Source organism: Parasteatoda tepidariorum, chromosome 2, assembly GCF_982258835.1.
Source record: "Parasteatoda tepidariorum strain Cologne lab strain chromosome 2, Ptep-v5.0, whole genome shotgun sequence".
NCBI classification, from domain to species: Eukaryota; Metazoa; Arthropoda; class Arachnida; order Araneae; family Theridiidae; genus Parasteatoda; species Parasteatoda tepidariorum.
The window spans coordinates 58,258,630-58,285,621 of NC_141756.1; the positions used below are offsets into that span (position 1 = coordinate 58,258,630).

Here is a 26,992-nt window from a genome sequence, read left to right on the forward strand (position 1 = left end):
AATCTATCATTGATTTTGTAAATTAAAGAAACTTCAAAGACGAATAACTGAAAATAAGCTCAAATTTAAAAAATACTCGTTGGGATGTAAGTCGTGTTTGAAAGATTTTACCTTTAACGCAAAAAAGACACGGGTGTTTCATGCTATATTTCATAAACGTAAATTATTAAAATTCTAAATATAATATTTTTCACTTATTTAAACCTAAACTAATACAAATTTATGAAAAAAGTATGAAAAGTTTGTTCAATAAAAATTTTAATTCAAAGGGTTACGGGGAAAAAAGAAAAAAAAATCAATTTAATATATATACATATTAAATACAATTAACCGTTTTTTAGCGTCGGCAGGGAATCTCATCAAAAATTGATCTTTAAAAATAACACTTACAAATTATCGTTATTAAATTTTTTTTTAGAATTACTGCATTGTTAAAAACTAATTTCAAACCTAAATTTATGTTATTTGCGTTCAGAACAAATAAAAACATACACTTAAGCAAGGAACGGTATGAATAAATAAATAAACATTATGTAAATAGTTTTTTTCACACACACATACAAAAAAAAAAGTCTATTTACTGATTCTAACCTATAATGGAGGGGTCTGTGGTTATACATGAGTAGACAGGATCATAACCTAAATCAATTCTCCAAACAAATTGCAAGTAACACGCAATCAAATCATAAAAATCTCATAAAACGCATACTAAATTCCAAACATAGATTTTTATGCTCCCAGAAGATTTTTCAACCCATCTAGGCACTCAGACATGAAATGGAATATGAAACTGGTCTGGAAGAGAAAGTAATTTGACCTTCAATTCCTATGCATTAGCAGGTACAGAAAAAAGAGACAGCAATAAAAATAGGGTGCAAAAAAGAAGCGAATATGGTGATGGGAATTAAGAAACTCATATTATATTCTCACTCTGTAGAAAATTTCGAATATTTTTGATGCATCCGACACGTGATTTGTTGGCAGCAGTAACTGAGGGCAACGGTTACGGTTACTATGACAACGGCATTGTTATTCTCCACAAGTTTGGATGGGCGCTTTCCCCCTTATTATTAGATTTTTTTTTTCTTCTTCAAGATATGTTTGGAAAATATTCCATTATCAGATGTTAGATGATGAAAATATATCTATTTCTAGGAGAAATTTGAATAAAAAAATTTAAATTCATATGAAAAAAATTAAAGAAATTTAAATTTAAAATTAACTTTATTTTTTAATGCATTTTTTAATTTTCATGGAGAAAGAAAAAAGGATATGACTGTTTTATAGAATTCGAATTTAAAACCTTGGAAAAAAGAAAATAAATCATTCGTCAAAAAATCACAAATAAAATTTTTCAAGCAAAAATCTTATAAAAAAGTCTTGCAGGAATCTTAAACCCTTTCGAATGTAGTTTCTTCTAGTTTGTTACAGCCAGCCTAATTAGAATGTACTGTACAAACCAAATAAAGATTTCAGAGTGCGACAACAAAAAAAAAAAAAAAAAAAATCGGACTAGTTCTTTAATCATAGAATAGGAAGGTAATTTCTTTTTAATTTATGTGTTCATTTCTTTTTGTTTGCCACTTTAATTATGATTTTTTTATTGTCTCTTAAGTTTTAAGTACTGTTTTTGGCTTTTTCACAACGTCAAGCAAAAGAGCTGCAATTTTTGAGTTGTTTAAACAAAGAAAACTACAGTGTGAAATCGTACGTTTGATCTGCTCACAATTGTCGTTCACCTAAGTCAGGAGTCTCAAAACTGGAATTTCGGCAAGAGCGGGATAGATTGATTATAGGCAGAAGACTCGAAGGCTCATTGCTGAAAATTTCAATAAGATTTGAGCTTCTGCATCGTTGCATAAGTTGGCCACTTTAAAACTAAGTAAATTAATTTATTTTAAATAAAGTTATATTTAAAACTGTTGGCCCAGAATATTTTGCCACACACAGTGGAGACACTTGCTCCGTGATTTAAAATGGTGATGATAATTAACTCATAAGCAATCTCGATTCACGAATCCTTAACTATTAACAACTTCACATACAATGATAAACTCTACAAAGTAAGAGAAATCTTTCTTTTTCTTAGGGAATCCGGTCGCAACCAAATTTTAAAAAAATCGGTTTCGACAAAATAAAGAATTTGTATCAAACTCTTCTTAGTTTTCTAAACACAGAGAGAAGATAGATAAAAACTTGACAAAACTTACCCTAATTTCCACAAAGTAATCCTACGTGAGATTCAGAAATTTTATGAGTATTAATCTATAAGCTCGTACAATATTTCACCAAAATATAACTTGTTGAAAACTACTTATTTGTGTACCGGAAGAGAAAATTCGGCAAATTCGTTACCACCATGAGTAACAGGATTCTAATAATAAATTTATTAAACTTAGAAGAACATAAACGCATTAAATTTGTAGTCTTCCATTAAATTTTTCAATTATAAAAAAATTCCAGGAAAATGGGAAATACGCTCAAGTAATAAAATAAAATTAGCAATAGAGAACATCATTCCTGTTACGAGATGTTAAAGATATTCGAGTTGTTAATTCACTTACATGTCTATTACTGGTTAATTTGTTACCGATCTGCGTATCGGGATCTTACAATGAAGTTCATTCCCCAAATGTTAGACTGATCTAATAAAGCTAAGGTTATGACTAATGTAGTAAACAATGGATCTAGATTACCAATAATGGAACTATGGATCTACTGATATGAAGATTGATGTAATTTAGATGATTACATTATATGCAGAATTGATGTCCTAGCAGTTCAACGAGGCTATTTCAATCCTTGGCGGAAGTGTGTAGGTAAAACACTGCTTGTATTATTTTTAAAAAAAATTTACACAATTTTTTATACTTTTAATAAGTTTAAATTCGATGTATTCATATCACAAAGCGTTTCATAATTATATTGTATTTCGTTGTTTTAATAACAGTTGTATGATTTCATCTCGTGCTAAGTTTCAAAATTATTTTGTCAATTATTTCCTATAAAATTTTTCTCATTATCACGATTCATTGATTTAACTCACGATTTAAATCATGATTTAAATGAAGTTTTCTTCTTAAAAAAATCATGATTTAAATCAAGAGTTTTTTTTTAAAAAAAAAGCAATTGATTTAAATCAAAATAATTTTTTTTTAAAAACTCACCAATTATTCAATTCAAATTTATAGAGTATTTTAATCTAAGGTTGTTTAAAATTTTTATTATTTTAATAAGCTTCGAAATTCATTATCATATTAATAAGTTTCCAATAGAAAATTACAATATCACCTAATATGTAATAAATTACTGTACGTATGCAAGTACGTTTTAAAAAAGTTCAAAATTCCTCTGAGTATTTCAGAATAACCATTAAGAATAATGCGAAAATTTAATGCAGTTTTTTATATAATTATTCATCAGCAATAAATAGTTTTATATCCGCCGTTGAACAGCCGACCCAATTTTTGGGTTTACGGCTACTAATATTCAACTCCGTAGCCTTGTAATTTTGAGCCAATCCAGAAGACAAGGAAACTCCTGGATCAGTACCACTAGAGGTATTGATTTGATTTGTTATGGGAACAAGGAGGACATTGCGACTCGACAGATTTCACGTGCATCAGTCACCATTTACTACACTGGGCCGGCGGGGATCGAACCCACGAACTCTTGGACATGGGCACAGCTCCCTACCGACCAGGCTATCCGGGCCTCTGCAATAAATACTAATTGATAGTGGATTGTTTCGAGGGAAAAAAAACATGAGAAATATCATAATGAATAATAATTTAAAAATAAAAAAAAACTATTTTCAAAACCGTCTTAATTTTATTAACTACATTTTTGTATCATAAAGAATTTACATAGTTAAAAGAAAATTATTATAATATAGTATAAAAATTGCAGTTGTTTTTAAGTAAGGATTAGTTAATCTTTACAGAAACATTTGAAAACCGCGAAGAAGGGAAAATTTACAAGAATCGGAAAACTACACTGTAAAAAATTCCGCAAATTACGGTGAGAAGTACCGGCACTTAGAGGTGTATCATCCGTAAAATCTCTTTTTACCGTATAAAATTTTTTAATTTGATTCAGTGATTTGACAGCAATTATTATGGTAAAAATTACAGTATGTCAAATTTTTATTCTCCAGTAAAAAGAAATTTTTCGGAAAAAAAATTACCGCCACCCTGAAAGCTGGTACTTTTTACCATAATTTGATCCGGAATGTTTCACAGTGCAAGTGTAATATAACTTCTTTCAGTATAGAAATAAATGAAGTCAAATTCACCCAAATAACAAATAAATAATAAAAATAATTATTTTTAGTATTATTTATTCGGCTTGAAATAATACGATTGTATAAAATTTTAAATCACATAAATGTGACAAACAGTAAAGAAAGTTTAGGCATGATATTTAAAAATAATTCGCTATTTATTATTTATAAATAAAGCAAGGACATAAAAAATATTTACATAAAGACAATAATTTCACAAACTTTGACTTGTGTCATGATGTAACTTCAACTTTCAAAAACAATTTACTTTAATTTAGCATCCCTCGAATACTTAAGACTGACTGTTATGTTATTTCTAACAAGATCATATGAAAATAGTTTTATCGTCAAAATATTTAATAAAATTAACTTCAAGGCATTCCACGAAGTGCGAAGTTTCTAGAATCTATTTAATTAAAACCACCTTTAACTCACCTTAGGCATTTCTCAACCGAAAATTCTCAATTTGGAACATAGTGAAATTAAATCTAAATTCCGAATTTTCGAAATAAGTTCTTTTCCATCCATACCAACTTAAATGGAAAATATTCGTCTCCTCCGATAAAAGAAGCCGAAAACGAAAACCCGGTAGCTCTAATTCAATCATATCGTCGTTAAAGCTCTAATTTTATACGTCAGTCTCAATTAAGATCGAATTTTCTTGGCTTGCTTACTTTACTCACAATTCCTGTAAATACCTTTTACGCTTTTGTTCGGCATGCTCGTAATTGGGGTCGCATTTGTCGAGCAAAGGAATTTTTTTTAATTCTTTTTTTTTTCTCTCTCTTCTTCTATTCGCCATTTTCTCATGAAAATACTCGCCATGGGGAAAAATTCTGAAGTTTCCCATTTAAAAGATCATTTGCCAATTTCGGGGTGATGTAATTTGATTAAAGTTAATATATTAAATAGCGTTGAGTTCTGTTCTGGTCTTTTCGGACGAGTAAAAGCAATTGCTTGAGAAGCGTGGATTAAATTTTGTCTAAATTCAGTCGATTTGCTTTGAAGAGGCGATTGTGAGTATTTAAAAAAAGAAAAAAAAGTCAGGTTGTAAGTGAAGTATTGATAGCTTTGTTCAGATTTAAACACAGTCATAATTTGCAATATTGAAAAATTTGGTGTTTTAGTTTAACTTAGTAGCGTCTTATTTCCTAATATTCTACATGGAATAAACAAAATTTTCCGTTAAACATTTTAAAATAGTTTAAGAAACCAAAATTATCATTAATAATATTTATTTACCAAATTCTTTATTTTTTAAAGAGACTGTATTTCTTCTAAGTGCGAATTATTTTTTTAAGAAAATTAATAAGAGCTTAATTAAATTATATTTTTTTTATCAAAATAAATAAACTTTCTATCCATTTGTGAAACTGATAATACCAAATGCTGGTCGGATTAGGATATGATAAATATATGGAATAAACTTTCCATCCATTAGTGAAACTGATAATATCAACTGCTGGTCGGGTTGGATATAATAAATATTAATGTATAGACAAATATATGGAAAAAACTTTCCATCCGTTTATGAAACTGATAACACCAAATGCTGATTAATATAGACAAATACTATATGGAATAAACTTTCTATCCATTTGTGAAACTGATAATACCAAATGCTGGTCGGATTAGGATATGATAAATATATGGAATAAACTTTCCATCCATAAGTGAAACTGATAATATCAACTGCTGGTCGGATTGGATTTGATAACTATTAATGTATAGACAAATATATGGAATAAACAAATCCATTTATAAAACTGATAGTACTAAATGCTGGTAGGATTGGATTTGATAACTATAAATGTATAGACAAATATATGGAATAAATTTTCCATCCATTTATGAAACTGATAATACTAAATGCTGATCGGATTGGGCATAACTAATACTGGTCAAACAAGTCACAGGGTTCCCCCGATCTAGAAAAAATAAATGAGTGGTTGCTAAGATTTTTCAGGACTACTGGAAAATGCTTAAATTTATCTTTTATTTGTGAATTACGAAATTATTTATTCCAAATTTATTTTTTACACCCATATATATTTGCTTTAAATTAAATATTTATAGGTAGCTTAAAATATTTAGATTTATCTCATTTTTGCTACCACTTTAATAAAATATCCAGACTGCAGAATCCCTGGATCAGTTATGCCCTTGTTTCTATTTTCAATAAAAACAAATTTCACATTATGAACTCAAAAAATCCTCCACGAAGGCAACTTTATCTCAATACTTGAATCAGGAGTCTTCTGGATTGGGTTCAAAATTACAAGGCTACGGAGTTGAGCATTGGTAGCCGTAAACTCGCAATTAGATTGGCTGTTCAAAGACGGTTTCAAAAAAAAATTCTAAAATTTTGAAAGCAGCAAACGCATGGCAAGAAAAATCTTTAATACGACGAATTTTGAACTGCTGTCCTTAGAATGAAATGAAGCAAAAACAAAAATTAGTAGAGATTTTGTGGCAAACAATTGAAAAAGGGAGTAATACTAAGACATCTCGGAGTCGTGAAACCTGCATTTACGTAAAGATAAACCTTCAGATGAGTAAATTGCACACGTATGTCCTGAACAAAAATGCTGAATCACTCATTCAGACGGGCTTTTATACCCAAATAAGTAGTTTTCCTTTTCAGCGATTCATCTTTTAAGAGCTACTTCGAAACACTACATTCTAGAGACTTACAGTAAATAACGTTTCATGATCCTTATGCACATTTTCTAAAGAAAACTGTAACCGCAAAAATGTATAGTTTTTTGGCGTCTGTGTGTTGGGCAATGCGCAGTATCCAGGGAATCCAGGCATCAGTTCCAGGCATCCATGTCTCGGGCATCCAGATCAAAAGCAAGAACTGGAGAACTTCTTTTCCCAATTTTTATGACACACAGTAGGCAGATTAGCATGCATCTTGCACCATATACACTCCAGAATCGAACCCATAACTCCAGCTTTGAAACAGAGTTGCCATTAGCACTCCAACCCATAGCACAGCTGAAGGATACTGTCAGTTTACACACGTTATACGTAGAGATCTGCAATTTCAATAAATTTAGATCTCTGAAAACGAAAAGGAATATAAATGGTTGAAGTTGGATACATATTGTTCTCTTATCATCGATTCATTTATCTCCAAAGCTAATGCAAAGCTCTTAACTTACTAAAAAAAAAAATTTTTTTTTTTAAATTAAAACAAATAATTCGAATACAAAACTTAAGATAAAACTGAAAATTTCGACTGTTTCTAAATAGCAATAACAACAACCTTTAAATGGATTTAAAAATTAAAAGCAGAGCACCAGAAAATTAGCATTTTCTTTGTGATTCATCAGCTTCGTTATCTTCCAACTAGCACTTTCCTTTCTTTGAAAACACATTCAAGTTGAGACTCCCTCTTCCACTGCAGTGTCAGTTGCATAATTAAAAGGGCTAATTAAATGTGCAGGCAAATGAACCATTATATTAATATTCACCTAATGAATAACCAAGCATTCCAGCTGACATAATATAGAGTGGTCAGGGACCAACGCCCAAGGAGGGCAGGCGATTCCAGCGAACAACTACTTAACAAACGAGGAACACAAAGTCACATCAGGGTGGTGCCCGCAACCGTAAAACACACGAGTTGCCAACATCCTAACCATAATTCATCCCTAAAAAAGGAGTACACGATAGAAAAGAAGAGGAATAAAAAACAAAAGGCAGCAAAATAAATAAACGACCTCTTCTGTTGACCAAAGTGATGAATAGTAGGGATTCTTATTGGCTAAAGAGTATATGGACAACGGACGAGCAAAGAAATGCTTAGGCGGAATGGAACAAAAATAATTGAATTCGAATTTATTGTGCCTCGCTTTTTGTTTGCTAGGTAGGCGGAGGGGACAAACACTTCCATTATAGTGATTATGGCAACACGCAATGATAATCATAAGAGGAAGAACTGCCGTATTATTTTTTTTGTTCGATACCTGTTACATAGGAAAAAGGAACATAATATGGAATAAATCCTGAATTCTATTGTGTGGAAGTAATCAATTACATTGTAAGATGTATTTTGTATTTAAATATAATGAAAGAAAAGAGACCGTTTACAACATTTGTACAATAAGAGACCAATCAGTGGCCATTTTTAAGCCGAATAAATACTTTTATTTGATAGTAGTAGTAAGGATAATTTGTAAGAGATTGAAGAAAATATTAAATGGAGGGAAAATGTTCTAACAATTTTCAACATTTATAGTTAGCGTTATTTATCCAAGATTTTATGCATTTTATACTATAATTCTGTTCGTTAGACCACCATTTAGCCTTTTGACGCAGATCGGACACCAGTGTCCTTATGACATATTTTTTGTGACATTACAAGAAAAAATCTAATTACAAAAAAAATATATTTTAATATTTTTTAATCATAAAAATCAGTCTAATTTTTACCAAAAAAATCAGATAATCGGAATTATATTTGAACTAGAATATAAAAAATCCCAAAAAGTACTTTGAATAAAAAAAAAAAATTTTTTTTCATTTAGATTTAAACATAAATCAATAATTGATTTTGTCAATTAAAGAAATTTCAATGATGAATAACTGTTACTCTTAGATCTAAATAACTGTAAATTCGAAGAGTTACCGTTAGGAAGTCGGCAGTGTTTGGAAAATTTTACTTATAACGCATGAAAAGACATCGGTGTTTAACGCTGTATTTCATAACCATAAATTATGAAATACATGCTAAATATAATATTTTTCATTTCTTTTGGCCTAAATTAATACAAAATAATGAAAAAAAAGTATGAAAAATATGTTTAATAAAAATTCTGTGCTTCAAAGAGTGAAAACATCTTTCCAAAATAAAAATCTTACTTTTCATTATAAGACACATAAGAGCAAATTTAAATAAATTTCAGTTTCAGTACAATATGCAACAAATTAGTATTGAAATCATCCGGTAAAATTGACAAGACATTTAATGTGTTAATAAATAAATTAAGGTTGTTTAAAAACTGAATAAAATGAAATATCTAGTAGTTATACTGTCCAATAGATATTCCATTTTATGAAGCAGTTCACATCTATGAATGTCTATTTGATCATTTCAACATCGATTATGAAAAAAATAAATTCTGTTGAGAATTGCTGGAATGACCGGTAAGATTAATTGATTTATAAAGTGGGGTTCGCTTTCCATTGAAACAACCCGGGTTTGAAAACTCTTGATGACTGGTATACAGTGCTGATACAAAAATATATAGTAATAGACCTATCATGGGTTAGATCAGAAAGGCTAAGTTTTCGCGAGAAAAGTGGAAAGTTTATAACTCTATGCAATCTATAATAACGACATAGGTTCCTACAAGTTTCCGGCATAGTTCTCGGTCGCGGTGGCTCAGAGGGAAAGGTGTCGCCTCCCAATGAGGTAACCCAGATTCGAATTGAAGCTGTGACTGGTTGATACGAATTCCGCCCCCGACTCGCACCGACCACCGTGCTGCAGTGGTAGACGGATCATGGGTTAGAATCTTATTGCCGTCCAGCTACCCGTGGGAAGTTTTCATGGTTTTCCTCTCCATGTAAGGCAAATGCGGGTTAGTTCCATCAACAAAGTCCTCCTCGAAGGTTTGTTTGTCACAATGTTTGATCCAGGAGTTCACTTGTCTTTTGGTTTGCGTTCAAAATTACAAGGCTACGGTGTTGAACATTGGTAACGGTAAGCTCGCAATTGGATCAACGACGGTTATAAAATAGAATAAAATTATAATCAAGTGAACCGCGGTTGCTTAGAGGATAAAACGTTCGCCTCCCAATAAGGAGACCCAGGTTCGTATCCTAGCGGTAGCTGGTTCATACAAATCCTGCTCCAGCTCGCACCAACCAATGTAATAGATCATAAGTGGAAGACAGATCATGGGTTAGAATTTCCTTGCCCTCGGCCTAACACTGGGAGGTTTTCCTCTGCTAATTACTCAATCGTGGCTTAGTTCCATCAAAAATTCCTCTACGAAGACTAGTTTGTTCCAATGCTTGATCCAGGAGTATTGTCTTCTGGGTTGGGATCAAAATTACAAGGCTACGGAGTTGAACATTGATAGTCGTAAACTATTTAGAAGTTATTTTATCTCCTGGACTAAATTCAATGTTACGGTAGCTAAAAATAAAGGCTACACATCTTCTACGGATCAGATGCCCGAAGCAGATGATTAAATTATATTAAGACTCATAAATTTGTTTTATTTATATATCAATCACAAAAAAAAACAGCGAAATTGCTGTTTTTCTTTGGTTGCAGATCACATCAGGAACAACAAAACTTAAATTTGCTTAAATCAATACACAGAAATAAATCGATTTCCCCAAAAAACTAACTAGAAACTTACGCAAACGTTTCCATAAGATAAACAGAAAGAAGTTAACAAAAACAACTTACCAGAAAAAAGTACGAATGTGATGATTTAACATATTTTTAATACCATTTCCACAGAACTGACAATATATTTCTGTTTCAAAAATAGTCCTATTTTTCTCAGCGGAAATGTAAGCCACCTACAAAACAAATAAAGGAAATGAGGTTTAAATGACAATGCAAATACTAAAAACATGTTTAGTTTCATAAAAGGAACATTTTTCAAAAGCAATCTCTTTTTGCGTAATGTCTCGGTTATTATTGAAATACAATTCAGAATTCCCAGGTTATGACAGAAACCAGTATTTACTTATCGCAAGGTGAATTCATACTTATTTTATATTTTCCATGACAATGATATATACCTCTGCTCACGGTAATTAGTCACCGAAGTTGCACTTAAAAATTTAATTTAGAAGAAGCAGAGAATAATTTTTAAAAAAAAGTTATTAATGCCACATTTTTGAAATGTTTCCGAAAGTATGCATTGTATTCACATATCTTCTGGAATACAATTTATAATTTATCCAATTACAATTTATTCTTAAAACGAGTAATTTAGTGAAAGTAATTTTTATAAAAAAAAAATTAAAAAATCAAGGAATTTTATAAATTAAGTAATATATAAAAACAATTTAAATAAAGAAAAGGATATTTATGTTTAATAAAATCTAAGAATCAACCAAAAATTAATCATTTGTATATAGAGATTTGCGATTGTTTTTGTTTAGGAAGAATAAACTTTACGTAAATGCTTTTTTTAACATGGATGCTTAGATGAGAAATATAAATGCATGCATATCATCATGCTTTTCTACTTAATTTATAGAAAAGAACTTGTTGAAAAGTTAACTTGTAGAAAAGTTTATAAATTATTCAGCAAGTGTGGGTAGTATTAGTATTGAAAAACAGTAAGCGTATCAAAATATAGACATATACTTACAGCCATTTACAGAATTTTTAATACAGAACACCAATATTTTTTAGAAAATTTATAACAAAAAGTTAAAACTTCATATTTTTACTCTAAAATTTTTTTATTTAAATAAAAATGCTGTTTAATTTCATAAAAGAAAATAGAGTTTTTTTTAAATGTGTTTTGTAAAATGCGAGAGATGTGAGGTGTACAGCATTATATTAAAACATTAGACATAAACAAAATTTAAAATTCGATCAAAAGAAAAATATATATTCTAGGAATTCAACATAAATTTAATTACAATTTAGAATATTAAAGACATAATTTGAACAATTATTGTGCTACTTAGTAGAAAATTAAAAAATTTAATGTTTTAGTAAATATCAATAATTACTGTCAGTATTTGTCAGAGCAATTAAGAAGACTATTAACACTAACTCATATCTTTACTAGTTAAAGTGAAAGTTTGACTGCACAGTAAAAAATTCCAGATCAAATTACCCGTACTGTAAAAAGTACTGGCAATTTGAGTTCAACATCCGTTAAACCCATTATTATACCTTAAAGTTTTGAACATCAGATTTTACAGTGATATTTATTTAATTCAGTAACTGTACAGTAAATAGTAATGAAAAAATTTGGCTGTAGATTTTTTTATCCGTTGAAATTTACGGCAAGAAGTGCCGGTACCCTTTACCGGAAATTTTTACAGTGTAGTGGTGATTGATATTCTTAAACTGATGCTAAAACAATTCCAAAAATAAGTTCCTTACAAATTTTTATTACGATGTAAAATTATGCCGACAAATACACAACGAACCACGACAAAAAAGAACGTAAGTTTACATCACGATGTCATTGAATATTTCAATGCTTCCAAACAAAGGATATGAATTAAAAAAAAAGTACCCAAATGAAATAATTGTCTTGGAAAGACATCAGGTATCAGTTATGGAAATCAGTAGGGAGTCAGTAACAGGAGTCAGTTATGGAAAAGTAACGAATCTGTAAACGAATCCCTCAAAAAAATTTTATTGTTACACGGAACTTCATAAATTTTTTTAACACTGCAACGGGTATTTCATGCAATTTTTTATTGTTAAAACGAATCCTCCATAAAAAATTTCATAACGAAAATGAACCCTTCATAAATTTTTTTATTCTTAAAACGAACCTTTCTTAAATTTTTTATGAGTTAAAACAAACTCTCCATGCAATTTTTTATTGTTTAAAACGGATCCTTTATAAAAAAAATTATTGTTAAAACGGAGTATAGTTTTTTATAGTTAAAACGGATCCTTTATAAAAAAAAATATTGTTAAAACGGAGTATAGTTTTTTTTAGTTAAAACGGTCCCTTCATAAAATATTTTACTGTAATATCAGATTCGAAAATTGTTTTTTGCGAAAAACAATGAATTGTTTTAAGCGTATAATTCTGAAACTCCAAATCATTGAAAAGGATGGATTCTAGGTTTTTATTTCAAATAAAAACAGCACATAATTTTCAAAAATTGTCAAAAACAGGATACTTGAGAAAAAGAACTCTATGGCAATTTTAGATTCGAAAAAGAGCAGACTTATCACAAAAAGTCTGAACAGACCACTGGTTTATGTAATCTTTAACGAAATCTCAAAAACAGGACCCTATTTTCACAAAATGAGTAGATTTTTTTCAATTTGATGAAAGCATTACCGATTTATCTCTGGCAGTAGCAATTGATATACATCATTCGCCAGATTGAAACATTCTGCACTGATAAAAATGAAGAAAAAAATAACAATAGAAAAGTAACATTAAACAATAATTAAACAAATAAAAGAGTAACTAAAGTCAATGAGTCTGCAAGGTTTGAAATTTTTCTTTAGATTTCATAAAAACAAACCTTTCACAAAAAGTCTGAAATAGCCCCCCTTAGGAGTCATTGCGCGAAAAAGTTAGTCTTCGACGCACTAAATTATTACTCAAAAAGAAAAACGAGTAATTTCTTTATATAATAAAACAAAACAAAGAGAATTTGAGTATATGAAGTTATTAAAAAAATAAAACTTTTCAGAAAGAATTCAATTGTTCACCCGAAAGAAAAAAAAAAATTGGGGGGGGGGAAAGCTCACACATTAGTAAAACATATAAACATTTGCAATATAAAAGCAATATGGTTAGAGAAAAATCATCCCCGATTACAACAACGGTTACCATAGTTACAATTCTGGGTGACGTCACATAGGTGACCAACCAATCAATGGATACCTTTTCATTTCGCCAGGTGTGGTTCGGACAAGTGGGTGGAGGGTCGATAAAATTTTTTGGGGCTGAGGTGTGCCCTCAAAGTGTCCTGACATTTCAAGATCGATTTTTATTTCCATTTTTAAGCCACAAGTACACTGGTCGATTGATTCAAGAGACAAAGTAAAAAGAGAAATAAACTTTCTTCCCTCTGGACCGAAGAACTTAGCTGAAAATTAATTTAAAATACAAAAGCTTTGCAGTATTCGATATTTTCAAGGATTAACCTTTATCCTTTGATAGGTTAGAATATTATTATATTGGTAAACTATGCATAAAATATTACATGTATTTTATTAACTTTATCTAAGAAAGATTGCAAATTATATTGGCTATAACTTTCAAATTATTCAAAAACGAAATGTCTAAATTGAGATGCATTTACATCGCACTTAATATATAATTTTATAATCATTTTGAAATCAAAATGAAAAAAAAATGTATACGCATTCGGATCAGTCAATTAATATTTGAACGGAGAAAAAAAAAAGAAGAAAATAAAAGTTACCGTAATCCGTCACCGACGGAAAACGAATGTACAAAATATCAAAATCTGTCTGATTGCAGGTTGAAAGTTGATGCTTCTAATAATCGTATTTAACTCAACGATAACGCTTTTGCTTTTTCCTTGATAAAATATTAATTTTCGATCCCCATTGTGTATGGTTTTTTATTTCATTGAAAAGGATTTTTAAACTATATTTTAAGGGTGGTCTTTACGTTACACCATGCATATTAACAGTTCATAGCTTAAACGCAAACCCTTAAAAAATAAGACAAAAAAACATTAAATAAATTTTACAGTTAAATGATATATTAATTTGATTATTAAATAAATTATCTTACTTAATACGCATTTGAAAAGAAAAAAATCTATTATAATTCCTTTTCTCAAAAAATTTTTAATTTCAGCATTTCCTTTCTTGTTTCTTTACTATTAATAATTAAATACTTAAGTTTCGGGCGAACCTATAATTCGAACACTAGATCACAGATATTGTGCCTAAAATTATTAATCTAACTAGATATAAAGGAATCTAATTGGTTATTTAAGAAAAGTATTCGTATTCCAATCCTAAATATTAGGATTATAATTGATGCTTTATAAAATCTATTTAAAATAAAAAAATGTAAATTCGTCAGATCAACAAAAATTACATTTATTTAATTAAATTAATTTTTGTTCATTAATCACAAATGTCACACGCAATTTTAATTAACAAATTTTAAACCATTTGTAACATTTTCACTATAGTTTCATGTATATTTGTGTCATGCCACAAAGACGACAAATTTAAACTGAAACTTTAAGTCCAAAAATTTGCTTAAGTTCAAATATCCATCCCTTTTTTATAATTCTCTTCTTATAAAACTATTATTGAGCATTGACAAAGATAATCAATTTGCAAAAGCGTGCAAAAATATTTGATTGCGAATTGCGATTAAATAGCAACAAATGTTGTGTAATCGTTATAGATGTTGGTTATCATTAATATATAATTTTTAATACATAGTTCTAATACTCTATTAATGCAAAATAGCGTGAGAAACATTAGAATTTAAATATAGCTATCCAGAAATCAAAAAATTAATGCAAGAATTAAAATTGACATCATGAGAAATTTGTTGATTTTTCTTCTTTTAAAAGGGAATCAGAAAAAGAAAAAAAACTTTCATCTGAACTCAAGCAGATTTAATATGAAACTAAAATCATTTTGTAGTATTACTTTTTAAGATCAACAGTGATAAAAAATTCTTTCAAAGAAAAAAATATAACTTGTGAGATATTTACTTTTAGATTAAAGCAGACAAGAGAGCTTAATCAGATTTTTAAAATGCGAAAGAAAATCGAGTTAGGAAATCCAATATCAACTTCATCAAGAGAAGTTATTTCGAGTTAATACGTTATTCGCAAAAAAATTTTTATAACGGAAAAAACGAAAAAGACTGAAGCTGTAGTTCTGTAGTTAACGAAGTTTCTGCGTCAGAAAATATTCCGAACAAACAATAATTTCAATTTAATATGCTTTTAAAAAGTACATTATTTTTTACGATTCTGTCTTTAGAAGAATAATGGTATTACGTTAATAATTTTAGATCATATTTAAAACAGCTGAAGTCAGGTGGAAATTTTTTCGTGTTAGTTTATAAGATTCAATCTAGAATATTTTTTCAAAATAATATTTTAAAAAGACGAAAAAGGTAAGATATTTTTAATGTAAATTTAAAAATTTTAATTTTATTTCTAGATAAATAAAAATGTTTTACTTGTTAATTTTGTAGTCGAATATTTTTTTGAAACTAAATATTACTATCCAACAAAATAGCTTCGTATCGGAGATGAAAAGCATGGCTCGAACTTAACGACTTAGCTCGGACTACCATGAATAATTATTAGTGGTCAACCGGACTAACTACTATCAATGTAAAAAAATGAAAATATTTTTTTTTAAATTGGTTTTGTGTTCTGGTCTGTGTTTTTGTCACAAAATAGCTTACTATATAATTCGGTGTATAAGTCGACCCGTTGTATAAATCGATTCGTTGCATAAATCAACCCCCTATTTTTGATTAGAATATGACAAATTTTTGATATGTCGTGTGTATAAGTCAACTGCTAAAAAAATTAATATAAAAAATTTTAAAATTAAAAAAAAAGTTATTATGTCTACAACATTTTTTTCAAGTTAGAAATATTTCACATTGTTCGCTCTCTATATGATACATTTTAACATCTAATGAAGAACGTTACGTTAATTGAACGTTAACGTTAATTGAAAACGCTTTTTTTTAATTTAATTTTTATTTCGTTATATTCTTTCTAATATTTTTAAATTCACTACCTTAACTTTTCTTAATATTATTTTTTTTAAATGTGTTTAAAAAAAATAAAAGTAAGAAAATATGATAAAAAATGCAAAATTAATGGTATAAAACATATTAAAAATAGTTTGAAGGGGGAAATTAATGCAGCGTTATTCATATCTCATTGCTTTCAATACAACGATATTTCATGATCAACTAATATCAGACTTTATTACAGAGTGTATAAGTCGACCCCCTGATTTTCGTAAAATTTTGGGATTTTGAAAAGTCGACTTATACACCAATATATAGAGTGTTTCATGATAAGTGTGAACATTTAACATTCTTTGTATTTTAATCTTTTATAAATTCAATTTATTAATATACTTAAAGCGGTCCACTGGAAATATGCATGGAATAGTTATACCTTTTCGTAACTGGCCCAGTGTACCAGTGACTAAAATGTCTTAATTTCTACTCTTAAAAGGCAATTGTTCAATCTTTGTTCTCACAAAATTGAGATAATACTGCAAAATTCGAGAAAATGCGAAAAATAGTCATTCCATTGGTTCTAAAAAAATTTAAGATTTGTATCATAGTACATTTTACCTTAGAGCACACAGGTATATATATTTTTAATACAATATCATTTATATTTAGAGAAAAAAGTACACAACTTTTTACATTATATTAGTACAGTGCGCAAAACGACTTATTAATAAAAAATATCCAGAAAATCTAGAAAATATCCAAATCATGGGAAGAGTGAAGATACGACTGCTAATGAAATATTTTTCAGGATATTATTTCGTTCTTGTTATTTAAATTATACCTTTATAGAGTGCTGATTATGGTTTTAAGCAGGGTTGGGTTTTTGCAGTCAAAAACTGGTTTTTGACATGACAGTGGTAAAAACCGTGTTTTTACCGGTAAAAACCGTCAAAAACCTACTGTTTTCTTTAATTAATGGCATAAAGCAGGCAATATATTATTTTCACATAATTGTCTTGTTAAATGAATGTTGTAAATGATTGCTATTGATTTTGCAACTATAAACATGTATTCTTATAGAAGGATATACATTCATATAGAAATATTGTAATATACTTATTGAAAATAGTGATACTTACTTTTATCATTATAGCTTGATTTGCAAAGGATTCAAAATTTTGCACTTCTTAATTGTTAGAAATAAACAAACAAACTAAAAAGAAGAATTTAAAATTTGGCATTTCTTAAATATTAGAAATAAGCTAAACAAAACTTTCAAAGCTTGTAACTACTAACAAACTCTAAGCCAAGAATGATTTGACATTCTTCAGTAATGTAATATGCCAAACAAAATGATGCTTGGAAATGTTGAAAATTTTGCTTAGTATCCTAATATTTTACTTCAAATAGTATGTTTTTGATATAATCATGTTGGGAAAATGCAAGAATCTGTTCTTAAATATCTTTTAACAACTTTATCTAATATCTTTTAACTTTTTATTGCCCAAAAATGAATTAATTTTAAATTATAAGCAGTTAATCTCAAAAATACAGTTTTACCAAAACTATGGGTTTTTGACAGTTTTCGACGTTTTTGACAGTGGGGTTTTTGACATGACGGTAAAAACCATGGTATAAACCGGTAAAAACCGTCACGTGTCGAAAACTTGCCAACCCTGGTTTTAAGTCTTCCCTTTTTTGTCTACTTTTTGTTTATATCAACAAAATTATGTAATATTACATAATTAAATCAGATGCTTTTTTTTTTTGCATATCGATTTGTAATCGATCAATTAACGCCACTTTTTAATTTGGTAAGAAAAACTTATCCTGGATTAAAAGATTGAGTTTTTTCAGCTCAGTTTAGAAAATAAATAATAAGTTTCACTTATAACCCCACTTGGTACATTAAGTAATAAATTCGATTCACAGTAGAAGAAAAACTACCGAAAATAATAACAAAAAACTTACTAAAAATATAATCATATCCTCCAATGGGGGCCTTTGGTCCATACAAGGTTAGATATATGTATATCTTTAAATTGTTTATATGTATACAATACCAGAAAAAATTATTTTAACTCTATAATTAACTAAAACATAAATAGAATACCTTTTCCTCCACAAGGAAAAAAATTTTCAGAAACAACGGGAGTTTTGTTTTTATACAACATAATTTTTATGTTTAAAAATGTGCTTACTTCAATATCAAATTAAATAAATAACACCAAATATGTCATGTTTCATAAATGTTTGAGTTTCTTTCTTATACCTTTTTTTAAATGTAAGGCAAACAGATATTTTAATTGCCTTTAATTTAATAAAATTCTACACTGCAATATACAATATGTAATATATTAAGATACTGTAATATACTATTATCCATTTTTACCGGAACAAACTATAAAATAAAAATAAAAACCTAATATGTTGTAATTTTACAATAATAATTACCAAAAAAATCACTGAATTCCTTTAATTAAATAAATATTACTGTGAAAATCACGGTATAATATTTTACGGTAAAAATGGATTTTACGGATGTTTTACCGTACGTGCCAGGACATAATATCGTAATTTGATCAGGAATTTTTTACAGTGTATTTCGTCACTGCTTAAATTGGAACACAGAAAATAATCAAGTAACTGTTTCGAGAAAAATATTACCTTTATTAAGTAGTACCTTTTTTAAAGTCATTTAATGGATATGACTTGAGACTGGAGAAAACCGAGGTAAATAAACATTACTGTAAAGGTTACAGGGCAATATTTTATGGTAAAATTGGATATTGATTGCATCAAAGTGCCGGGACTTAATGCCGTAATTTGATCAGGAACATTTTACGGTGTATTTCATTTCCGATTAAAGTGAAGCTCAGAAAATAATCAATAAACTGCTATGGGAAAAACATTTTTTTTTTAAAAAGTAGTCGCTTTTTTAATATTACTAAAGGAATAAAACTAAAAATATATTTCCATTCTTAAATCCAAAATTCGGGGTTATTTAAATTTTAATCACATAGGAAACTATTCCTAGAATATCATCTAATTACAAGTATCTTAACGCATTAATAACTTTACTCGACAGTTGAGATTCTCCACTACAAGAATCCGTAAAAAATTTCAAGACAGCACGAAATTACGCAAATAAAAAACGACGATCGTAACGCAAATTTGCGTGCGAATGCGATGTCACCCAAGACAACATAACATGTCACACGCCACCTACTTGACAAACACCCACAGAAAAAATATGAGTCCTATAAACCAAAGTAAATTCCGTTTGTAAAACGCGGGAAATAAATATTGAACATTAAAAGTGGACAGCAAAATTTCCGAGTTCAGATTAAGGGATCATTCACAAATTGAAATAAGTTGCAAGGCGATTCCCTCCGTAGAAGTTGTTTATTGAATACGATAATTTTAACTGAAAACAATATATTCACTAACAAATATTGCTCAGGTAAATTTAGAAAAATTTTCCAATAATATATACATTGTAGAAAATACTGGATCAAATAAAGGTATTAAGTACAGGCGCTTTGGGTGTATCAACCATTAAATCCCTTTTAAACATAAAATATTATACCTCGATTTTTACAGTAATACTTATTTAATGAGAGTAATTCAGTGAATTTAGGGTAATTGTTCCTGTAAAAATTGCAATTTATCAGATATTTTGTTCTGTAACATGTTCCCGTTGAAATGAATTTTACCGTAAAAAGTACTGGCACCCTTGCCGTAATTTGATCTGGAATCTTTTAGTGTACTTTTCCCATTAACCATCGATTTAGCACTAATAAATAGTAAAATGTTATTGTACACATTAATTAGCAAAATGCTATGTGCTAACTAGAAATCAATGAAATACGGTTATTTCTATAGAGTATATAATCAGCTTATTATATTCTCTATTTTTAGTTCATTTTTCTCTATTTTGTAATAGTTTTTTTTCTTTCTTTATATTATTTCTTTTAGTGACTTTCTTTGTATGTAGACTTATAGATTTAGTGAACATTTCATGTTTTTCAGCTTACAATAACCTTTTTGTAAATGCTTTGTATTTTTAACTACCTAAAACAACAGCTTGGTTCATTTTTGCAGTTCATTTTTGAATACACTCATAATAATTAACCTATCGCATTGCTATGAATTTACGCAACTTTAATATAGCTTGTGCTAACACATTCAACAAAGTTTCATATTAAAATAAAATATCGTAAATTCAATTCCTTTTCTCTTTATTTATTCCATTATCAAGCGAAGCGGATAGTTCATTTGAATTGCATTTGAAATAAAAAGATATAAATATTTTTAACAATGATTTTTTCATAACAACAAACACTTAAAAAAAATTTCTTTTTGAATTTTTTTACATATTGCGCAGTGATTATGTTTAACCATGTGATTAAAAACGGATTAATTGGATACCTGTAAACGACGTCACGGGTGTGAGTCGAATCTGATTGGCTTCTGAATCGACAAATACCACGATTTACCTACGATGACGTCACTTTCAGGTTTGCAATTCAAGGTACAGTGATGAAAGATAACGCAAAATGAACACAAAAAATATTAGCATTTTGAAGGAAATACGTTGTACCAGCCGGTAAAGCTATTCAAAAGATATTAAGGCAAGTTTAATCTGTAGCAAAGGATTAACATATTTCCGATAATGCATTACAGTCGGCAAGTTGACGGTTGTGAAAATTTACTAAGAACAAGCTCTGATCCAGTTAAGTTCTCAAAGTATATACATTCATACAAACTTATACTTTTATTTATGTATTCAGTAATAGAAAAGAGCCGAAATAGACTACACAGCTCTAAATTTAAGACTGAAAAGTCTAAGTTCTAACACATATAAGTTAACCCAACTAAATTATGATTGAACTAAATCTCGCAAGAAAACGAAGATATAAACAAAACAAAAAAAAGGATAAAAAAGAAAACAGAAAGACAAAAGAAATCTGGAGACTATATATAAATAATATGAGACAGTATATATTTAACGAAAATAGAAAAAACATCTTTATTAAAATAAATAAATATAATTTTAAGGTTTTAAACATGAAACCTCAAAATAAGAAATTAATTGAAACTCAATAAATTATAGTTTCTATGCATTGAAATGACTATTAAATTTTATTTTATTATAACTTTTAAACCATAGTTTATAAAAAGATCAAATATTGCTTTGAATTTAATTGCAGACAAATTATTTAAGTTAGGTCTTACAATACAAATTTAGGGTTTGTTTTCAAATCGTTAAATATATATAGTAAATTTAAGGGGATGTTTACAAATTTAAGAATATAGCAAAAAATTATAAGTCATACTTAAAAAAAAAAAATGAATTTCAGCTATTTTGAAGGTGGTATCCCCGTTATGCATTTAAAATTAAATACAAATTAATATGCACAAAACGTAAACACCAGTCTTAAATAATTGTCCGGATTCTCGCAAATATCAATTTATTATTAATTATACACATGAGTCAATTTATTGATATTTGTATATATTTCGTAATTATAATTGATACAGTTATAATACAATTTATACATATGTTCCTATTCGTAATAAAATTAATATGAATGTGTTCAATGTGTATATTCGTAATTTATATAAATATATGTATTTCCAATGCCCACCTGGAGGCATCTGAAGGCCGGTCATACAGGCATCATACAGGCATCTGAAGGGCAGATTTGCTGATCACTCTTTCAGGGACACCATATTAGGTGGGTCAACGTTGCTCCCACAATAAGAACAGATAGTACAGAGAAGGAAAGAACATCCATGCCTTGCCCGGGATTCGAACCCAGAACCTTTCTGATGCAAGGCCAGTTCCCTGACCCCCACACAGGTTGGTCGGCATATTCGTAATATAATTGATACAATTGTAAAATAATTCATACAAATGTAAATATTCGCAAGAAAATTTATACAAATGTGTGTACATTTGAAATATAATTGATACAATTTTGCAAAAATCAATTTATAAAGAAAATCAGAAATTTCGTTACCACCCCTTTTATTTCATATGCGAAAACTCCTGTTTTATTTGCCTTGGGAAATCGATGATGAATATCGTGCCTACTTTTTAATTCTGTTTTCCAATTCACATGGTTAAAGATTTCGTGTTGTCGTGGCTGTGGAATACATGTAAAGACACGCCTCTAGCGACATATTATATGCTTAAACTTTGATCAATCCACAATTTGGGGCGGAATAATATTTGAGAGCGAAAGCAGAATTTGCTCGCATTTTTGTTTTTTTTTTAGATAAACAGGTAATTATCTATTATAGAATCAGGGTTAAACATGGAAATTATTCACTATGATTTGTGTTCGACTATGATTTATTTTAGCATGTAACATAAACAAATTTGGTTTGATTAATTTCGTGATAAGTGTTTAACCAGACGGTCTGATAGCTGTTATTGAATATTGGATGGGGAAAAAAATCAAATGATTTTTTTAAGGTGATTATGGTAATTCGTAATCTGAGCAAAATAGAAGAAAATATAGAAAGTTTTGAAATATGCATCGAAATAAATATAACAAATATTTTTCAAAAGAAAAAAAAAACTAAATTTTGGTTAAATGTTTTTTTTTTTTTTTTTTTTTTGCATATGCCCAGGGTTTATGAAACTGCGAAAATATTTAAATAATTGTAGTTTTACTTAAAATCAAAGCTTTAGAAAATAGCAAAAAGGTGCAAATTTTATTATCTTAGAAGAAAGAAATGCCGTATTTTTAGGTGCCAGAAACAAAAGCATTTCTAACTTACTCTTATTACAATGGAATAGGTACTTAAACTAAACAAACGGCTCTCTTCTTAAAATCAAAGCTTTAGAAAATAGCAAAAAGGTGCAAATTTTATTATCTTAGAAGAAAGAAATGCCGTATTTTTAGGTGCCAGAAACAAAAGCATTTCTAACTTACTCTTATTACAATGGAATAGGTACTTAAGCTAAACAAACGGCTCTCTTCTTAAAATCAAAGCTTTAGAAAATAGCAAAAAGTGCAAATTTTATTATCTTAGAAGAAAGAAATGTGATCGAAAATTTATCTTAACAATTTAACTAATTAAATTTAATAAATGTTTTAAATTATTTTCAATTATCACATGGAAAAAATATTCTTAATTTTTAGCTTTTTCATACATATCGTTGGATATATTGTATTTCTAACCAATTTAATTTTTAAACAAAATCCCAAAGACTCAAATGATAAGATATTTACACCCCATAGGAGTGTTCGAAAGATAACTGGAATCAATTTTTTTATTTCTCTTAAAATTCGTCGAATTAAAAAATTTCAATTAAAGAAGATGAAAACTTTATTTTATCTAGACAATCGCTCTGTGAAAGCACAGAAACACAAATTATTTCTTAAGCGTTAAAATTGTGCTAAATATTGAGCAATATGTTGGACGCTGGGTCTCAAAAGATTAAATTAAATTGTGAAACTTTGTGATAAGTCACTTACTTATTTTATTCAAATCAAAATAAAAGCTACGTCGTTTGCTTTATTCAAAACTTGCCTTGTGATATTTAAATTCAAAATTTTATTTCAGGCGAGTCATCATACTTTGCTTTGATTTTCAAACGAGAATTTCTTTTAATATAGTAACAAATTTAAAGAGAAAAACGACCCAATAAATAAGTTTCTCAATCCTATTGCCTTGTCAAAAACAGATTCGTTTTTTATTCTCTACTAGCGATTATCACTGATATTATACCGCTTCTTTCATATTTTCCGCCCAACTTAAACGTGATGATGAAGTCCAGGCTTTCAATTCCTTGCCGAAGAAATTGAAGAAAAAAAAAGAAAACAAAAGAGAGTTGGAAAAAAAAAAAACTAGAAACAATAAAGGAAAATCACCTTAAGATCTTCAAAAAGGAAACTGCATCAAGATGAAAAGTTTGGAAATAATAAAGTAAGTTTTTGCAACGAAAAAAAAAGAAAGAAAAGAAAATGTTAAAATAAAAAAGATATTTTTTCAGGAACTCAATTTTATACTCATTCGTTATTTGAGAAAAAAAAAACCTAATATTTTTCTTTTTCTTTCTTTCATGAAGGAAAGAAAAAAATGAGTGAATATTAAAAGTTTTAATTAGCTAATATTTTTGGTATTTAAGGTTTAACAAATATTTGTGAATGTAACTTGCTGCAATTTCAAATGGAGTTTTTTTTTTAAATTAATGGGAAATGTAAAGAAAATAAAACATCTCAATGGATATGATTCTTATACCAGAATCTTGTCAAAGGCAGATTAGCTTTCTCCCTTTTGGAAATTTTGAGTTATTAATAATATGCTGAGTTATTAATAATATGTTGAGGTATTAATAATATTAATAATAAATACGATAATTTAAGTCTTAACTAAAACATGGTGATGCAGTCCCTGCCTTGAATTTATGCCGCAAAAATATAAATAGATATAGTTTTGAAATAATTAAAATTAAAAAAAAGGAAAAATGAAAGAAAAAAAAAGAAACTCAAGAGAAAAACACAATGCTAAAAAAGAAAATTTATTGAGCTGTTAAGTGTGAAGATAATAAATTATGTTTTCACAGAGGAAAAAGGATTAAAAATAAAGAATTTTTCAGAAATCCAAATTTTAAAATATTAACAATATGGTAAAAAAGAAAATTTATTGAGCAGATAAGTGTAAAGATAATAAATTACGTTTTCTCTGAGGAAAAAGAATTAAAAACAAAGAATTTTTCAGAAATCCAAATTTTAAAATATTAACACGATGGTAGAAAAGAAAATTTATTGAGCTGTTCAGTGTGAAGATAATAAATTAAGTTTTCACAGAGGAAAAAGGATTAAAGATAAAGAATTTTTCCGAAACCCAAATTTTAAAATATTCACACTGAACAGCTCAATAAATTTTCTTTTTTACCATCGTGTTAAGATAATAAATAAAGTTTTCACAGAAGAAAAAGGATTAAGAATAAAGGATTTTTCAGAAACTCAAATTTTAAAATATTAACATGATGGTAGAAAAGAAAATTTATTGAGCTGTTAAGTGTGAAAATAATAAATTATGTTTTCACAGAGGAAAAAGGATTAAAAATAAAGAATTTTTCAGAACCCCAATTTTTAAAATATTAACACGATGGTAGAAAAGAAAATTTATTGAGCTGTTAAGTGTAAAAACAATAAATTAAGTTTTCACAGAGGAAAAAGAATTAAAAATAGTGAAAAAGAATTAAAAATAAAGAGCCTTTCAGAAACCTAAATTTTAAAATATAAAAAAAATGCTGTAAAAGAAAATTTATCGAGCTGATAAGTGTGCAGATGATAAATTAAGTTTCCGCGGGGCAAAAAGAATTAAAAATAAAGAACATTTCAGAAACTCAAATTTCAAAATATAGTTTTGAAAAACAGTAAAATCTTGATACTAGAGAAGAAAATGTATTCAGGTGATAAGTAATGAAGATAATAAAAACTAATTTTTCACAGTCGAAAAAAGAATTAAAAAAAATTTAGGAACCGAAATTTTAAAATAGAGGTTTGAAAAAAAGAAACAAAAAACATGATGTTAGAAAAGCAAATTTATTCAGATGATAAGTGCGCAGATAATAAATTAAATTTTCACAGTGGAGAAAAGTATTGAAAGTAAAATCTTTTCAGAAACTCAAATTTTGCAATAAGGGTTTGAAAATCAGGAAGAAAAAAAACATGATGCTAGAAATTTTTTTTAATCAGATGATAAGTGAGGAGAAAATGAGAATAAAAAGACTTTTCAGAAACCCAAATTTTAAAATAAAACTTTGAGAAACAGTTAAACAACACACAACATGTTTTAATATGAATAATGAAACAAAAACCTTTCGCCATACATTATGAACTCGAAAGAGAAGAAAAAAGCGCTATGGAAAATATTATGATTAAATTGAATAGTTTTATAACTTTATGTTTGTATAATATAGTCGGTAAAATTGAAGAAAACACAAATTCACAAAATTATTTTTTATTACCTTTTGAAAACTACAATCTATAAATTGTAGTTATTTTAAACGAAACGTTCTTTCTTTATAATGTGAATAAATTTTTACAGATTACAGTTAATATTTTTTAAAAAAAATAATATTTTCGTTTTTTTTAAAGAAATATACATCAAAATACATCCATTCAATTTTAAACTCTACAAACTTACATTATTAAGTGAATTTTATTAACTGATTGTTTTTACATTCGAGTATTCATTACAAAGAGGTGGTTTACATTTAAAATATATCGCATACATCTAACGAACAACAACTAAATAAAAAAAATGTCTCAGT

At 28.3% G+C, this 26,992-nt stretch overlaps 1 long non-coding RNA gene across 3 annotated transcripts in view; it reads right to left on the reverse strand.

The window, feature by feature from the left end:
• Window positions 1-26,992, reverse strand: part of LOC139425001 (uncharacterized) — a 168,263-nt gene that overhangs the window by 130,545 nt on the left and 10,726 nt on the right. For all 3 annotated transcript variants that reach the window (XR_015431392.1, XR_011636152.2, XR_015431391.1), the window contains exon 2: window positions 10,713-10,828. This is a non-coding gene — a long non-coding RNA (uncharacterized LOC139425001). The remainder of the gene's footprint in view (window positions 1-10,712; window positions 10,829-26,992) is intronic.